A 6,066-nucleotide genomic window follows, 5' to 3' on the forward strand; every position below is an offset into this window, starting at 1 on the left:
AGAGTTGGGCATGACTGACTAAGCACACACACACATTGTTAATGATATTCCTCAGAATCCTCACAGGATTAAATTTTGAAAAGGAGGATAGAACTTAATTTGGGCTGGTGACCACTTGAAAACTGAAGGATTTTTCAAAGCAGTTAACAAGAAGCCAGTTTCTTGTTCATGAGATTATTTTCAGTAACTAAAAATACAGTATTGGACTCTCAAAGATATACTTGCAAAATATTTCTACCTTTGCATTTACACTTTTGAGTCAAACCATCCTTACCTGGCTTGCTATGTTGCATGAAGAAATGAACCTTTTCTGTTTTTTAATAGAGCCAGTTGCATTAATTGTAGGGAACATTTTTCATCATGCAAATTTGGACTCTGATGCCTATCGCTTTTAAAATTAGCTGTCTTCCTCTGAGCTTTCTAAGGAAATGGGTGACTGCAAAAAGTGGATCTGTTGGTTTTAATTCCCATTTTTCAGTGTTGTACCTTCCAAGGGTAATATACAGGTAGGGCCTTCAGACATGCCTGTGAGTATGAAGTCAAGAATTCATAGGCCTAGCTATCAGTGGCCTTCCCACCCACCAGTAATCTCAACCTTCTGGCATTCTTCTGAAATCATTTCACCTGCTAAGCGCTTGTTGGCACATCCTTCTCCTTGGCACCTTGAGGCACTGTTTTCTGAGATGCCCTTGAATCCTCATTAACTGGCACATAGTAACTGCTCAATCATTTTTGAATAAACAGATGAGTAAATGACTTTAGTGTCTGAGTCTGTCATGAAATACATTTAACTCCTATTCACTTAAGCACTTACTTCTCTCTCTGACATAAATTGTACCAATGTTTTCTTAGGTCAGTCTCCCAAGGCAATAAAAATAAAAGCAAAAATAAACAAATGGGACCTAATCAAACTTATCTTTTGCATAGTAAAGAAAATGATAAACAAAATGAAAGGACAACCTACGGACTGGGAGAAAATGTTGCAAATGATACAACCAACCAGGGCTTAATCTCCAAAATATACAAGCATTTCATACAACTCAGTAACAGAAAACCGAACAATCTAGTCAAAAAAGGGGCAGAAGTCCTAAATAGACATTTCTCCAAAGAAGACATATAAATGACCAATAAGCATATGAAAAGATGCTCAACATTGCTAATTATTAGAGAAATGCAAATCAAAACTCCAATGAAGTACAGCCTTACACTGGTCAGACTGGTCATCATTAAAAAGTCTACAAATCATAAATGTTTGGGAGGGTGTGGAGAAAAGGGAACCTTCTTACCCTGTTGGTGGGAATATAAATTGGTGCAGCCACTATGGAAAACAGTATTGAGGTTCCTCAAAAAACTACAAATAGAGTCGCATATGATCCCGCAATGCCACTCCCAGACAAAACTGTAATTCAAAAAGATACACGTACCCCTATGTGCATAGCAGCACTATTTAGAATTGCCAAGACATGGAAACAACCTAAATGTCAATCGACAGATGAGTGGATGAAGAAGATGTTACAAACATGTATACCATGGAATACTACTCAGCCATGAAAAAGAACGAAAGAGTGCTATGTGAAGCGACATGAATGCAGCTAGAGATGATCGTACTAAGCGAAGTCAGAAAGAGAAAGACAGATACCATATGGTATCACATATGTGTGGAGTCTAAAATAAGACACAAAGTGAACATATCCACCACACAGAAGCAGACTCACAAACATAGAGAACAGACTGTGATTGCGCAGGGGGAGGCGTATGGGGGAGGGGTGGATCGGGAGTTTGGGATTAGCAGAGGCAAACTAGTATGTAGACGATGGATAAACAACAGGTCCTGCTGTATAGCACAGGGAACTATATTCCACACCCTGTGACTAAACCATGATGGGAACGAATATGTATTTGTATAACTGAGTCACATCGCCGTACAGCAGAAAGAAACACATCTTGGTAAATCACTTCTACTTCAATACAGTTAATACAAACATTAAGAAGAACTGACATCTCTCTCTCCCTCCTTTTCCTGTATTTTGTTTGCAGACAAGAAACTATAATGTTTTATCCCCAGGCATGACTGCTGAAGACACGGGTGCAGGTTGAGGTTTGCACATTTTGTGTAGATTCGTCCAGACGAGAGGACAGCTTGGCTCTGAGATTCAGTCTGTATTCTGCTCACTGAGCCACGGCAGGGTGCTCTGTTTAATCAGAGGCGGGGCTGCCCTTTCTGGCCACTCCCAGTGTCTGCGGGGCTTTTCTCTCCCGTGCATGAACCCCAGCGGCCCCCTCCCCCCGCCAAGAGGTTCCTGTTCCTCACTTTCCTGCTCAGGGGCCACTTGTAGGCGGGATGCTTTATCTAATTTGTGAACAGGCACCACATAGTCTGCTCGTGGCCATAGTAGTAAATTCAGGATTTCATCACCCTGTCTCATGACTACCAACAGCTGAAGCAGTGTAAAAAGAACAAATGAATTCCTTGTTTCATTAAGCCTGTTGTCCCAAATCACGATCCGTCGTAGTACAAATAGCAGCTTCCTCTTGTCACCTGCCCCCAGTGCCGTCTACATTTCAGAGCGGTTAGCTGTTATTTTCAAGTGGCTTCATAATCATATAGATAACTCATGACAGTCCTTTCCTCTCTACCAGAATATTAACTGTAAAGCATCTCCTACTAATTATGAATTTATTAGTTCCTACTGTACGTAGGTGAGCTGGAAGAAATTGAAAAGTAAAGGCCTCACATAATCCTTAATTGCCAACCAAGATCTTCCAATTCCTGAGCCATGGAATCTGTTTTGAGAACTGCTGATTACAAAACATGAAGAGTTTGTCTTTTTTCCCTGTATCTCGGGTTTGGCTCTAGTGACCAGTGTCTGGGCTGGAGAGCAGGAGGGTGAACATCAGCCAGGCCCTTGGTCAGCTCCTGACTCCCTGGGGCCCACCCAGCCTGTGGCCTAGAGCTTCATGCAACTAACCTTACTTCTCTCGTGGCTGGTGGTAGGATTTCAAAGCCACTTTTAAATCCCTTAACACAAGAAGGAAGCTGGTACAATAAAGGATGTGGTGGAGATGAGGACAGGTGGACACTCGCTCCTAAAAGAAGCAGTAGCCAGCCCGCCTGTGGGGTGCTGCTGCTGCTGCTAAGTTGCTCAGTCGTGTCCAACTCTGTGCGACCCCATAGATGGCAGCCCACCAGACTCCTCCGTCCCTGGGATTCTCCAGGCAAGAACACTGGAGTGGGTTGCCATTTCCTTCTCCAATACCTGTGGGGTGTTTCTGGATATTTCAGTATTTTCAGAGGAAACTGGAACAGCTAGTTTTTGTTGTGAAATTTAATGAATTTTTAAATGTTGTCTTGTGAAGGTGAAAGTGTTAGTCGCTCAGTCGTGTCTGACTCTTTGCAACCCCATGGTCTGTAGCCTACCAGGCTCCTCTGCCCTAGGAATTCCCCAGGCAAGAATGCTGGAGTGGGTAGCCAGGCCGTCCTCCAGTGGATCTTCCTGACCCAGGAATCGAACTCTTGTCTCCTGCATTGCAGGCAAATTCTTTACTGTCTGAGCCACCAGGGAAGCTCCTAAATGTTGCCTTGAATTCCTTTAAAGAAATATAGGACAAATTTTACAATGGGATCCAGCTCCTGCTGAGAGTTCCAAACCTCTGGATTACTGGAGGGTGTGCAGGCAAAGACCCGGATCATTGTATTTTACGATAAGTCCCACCAGGCCCTCCGCATACGCTCTGTTGGGTGAGTGCAGTCATAGTCTTGGGAGACTGGAAGTCATAAGGCTAAGGGTTGTTGGAGGGGACTCTCCCATGAGAAAAGGTGTGATGAGAAAGGACCAGGGATACTTGCTCACAGAACAGAATCCCGGAATCTCTTCCAGGAGCTGGCCCCCGGCTGTGCTGTGTATCACCCCAAACTGCAGAGCAGTGAAGAGGTAACCGGACCCACCCCATAAGGAGGAGGGACCCAGTGTAAGAGGCAGGGTTCTCCAGGGAGACAGGGGCAAGGATGTATAGATACATATGTGCATGTGTATGTGTGTGTGAATATTTATGTAACATTTATAAGTACATACATTTGTGCATAAAGGAAAGACTACACATACACATGTATAAATACACAGATACATGATTTATTTTAAGGAATTGGGTCATGAGTTGTGGGGCTGGTAAATGTGAAATCCGTAGAGCAGGCCTGCAGGTTGTAAATTCAGGCAGGATTTCTGTGTTACAGTTTTGAGGCAGAACTTATGTCTAGAGAGTCCCCATTTCTACTCCTAAGTCCTTCAACTGATTGGATGAGGTCCATCCACATCATGGGGCTCCCCTGGTGGGTCAGACGGTAAAGAATCCACCTACAATGCAAAAGACCCAAGTTCAATCCCTGGGTTGGGAAGATCCTCTGGAGAAGGGAATGGCAACCCACTCCAGTATTCTTGCCTGGAGAATTCCTTGGACAAAGGAAGCTGGTGGGCTACAGTTCATGGGGTCACAAAAAGTCGGACACGACTGGGTGGCTAACACACACATCATTGAGGATAATATCCTCTAAGTTCACCACATCTACTTAATACCTCTCCAGCAGCACCAAAATAGAGTTTGATTCAATGACTGAGTACAGCAGCCCAGACAAGTTGACGTATAAAACTGATCATCACACTCAGGGTTCCTGGTGTTGGGAGACTGGGGAGCATGAGGGTAGGTGGATATTTCCAGAATTATGGTCCGTGAGCATGGAGCACAGGCCACACACACTTCATAACGTGGTGTTTTGTTTTTTTTTTTTCTTTTTTTTTTAATTTAATTTTATTTTTAAACTTTACATAATTGTATTAGTTTTGCCAAATATCAAAATGAATCCGCCACAGGTATACAATGCTATGTGTTGTGCTCAGTCACTCAGTCGTGTCCCACTCTTTTGTGATCCCATGGACTATAGCCCACCACACTCCTCTGTCCATTGAATTTTCCAGGCAAGAATACTGGAGTGGGTTGCCATTTCCAGAGGATCTTCCTGACCCAGGAATCGAACTTGCGTCTCTTGCGTCTCCTGTTTTGGCAGGAGGATTCTTTACCACTGCACCACGTGAAAAGCCTTTGAATGCAGTAGGTCACATCTAATCCCAGCCAAAGGAGGAGCAATCTTGCAGGGAATAAAGTTAAAGCTTCAAATCTGCTCACATGCAAGGGTCCTGTCCTTCCAACATTCTATATACTTCCTTCTGTGTCCGTAACACTGAATTCTTGTTCTTGGTTGTCACTTACTATATGAGCTCCAGATTCCTCAATACCTGACTTGCTTCAGTCGGCTCTACTACTATTTCTGCGTGCCCTCCAGCCGGCCTGTCTGTCTTTCTGAGCCTCAGTTGCTCCATTTGTAAGTTGAACAAAGGAATCCTAACCTTCTTCTGGAATCCTTCTCAAGGATAAGAGGCTGTGCAATTGTAAACATATATAAAATTGAAATGCTTTCTCCTAGTTTCTGCTCCTCAAAAATGTTCTAATATTAGTATTTATTAGCTAAAAACGTAGCACCAACTTCCTGTACTCGATAAAACAGGTCATTTAAAGTGTGAGAATGTACAATTCCCCATCTCCAAGGAGCATAAAGAGCTATTTTCATTTCAAACAGCTAGCTTTCCAAATGCCTCATATCGGAAATACAGGGAACATCATCTAGCCATGTCTGTGGTACTCAGAGCCCCTCACTGGGCGTTGCGGGGCCTGGCCTGGGCTGAGGGTCTCACGGCCTGCTTCTCAGCCTGCTCCTTATGGCAGCGGTGAGGCGTGTGTCAGCATTCCATTTTTCCAGGTGAGGGAACCGAAGCACAGAGAGGTTAGGTTTCACTTACTCCAGGTCACATAAGCAGCAGAGTTGAGATTCAAACTCTCTGGGGTACTGCTCTGTTATCTGGGGTCTGGAGGCAGAGAGGAAGCCTGGAGCCTTGAGTAGAGTATTTGCTGATGGCAGCAGGCAACTTACCAGGGAGATTCAGGTCCTGAGTCTTCCCTGCTGAGAAGATGAAATCCTCTTCTGCCTCTCAGGGAGCCACCTCAGGGCCACTCTGG

This window comes from Bos javanicus, chromosome 22 (assembly GCF_032452875.1).
Source record: "Bos javanicus breed banteng chromosome 22, ARS-OSU_banteng_1.0, whole genome shotgun sequence".
Classification (NCBI taxonomy): domain Eukaryota; kingdom Metazoa; phylum Chordata; class Mammalia; order Artiodactyla; family Bovidae; genus Bos; species Bos javanicus.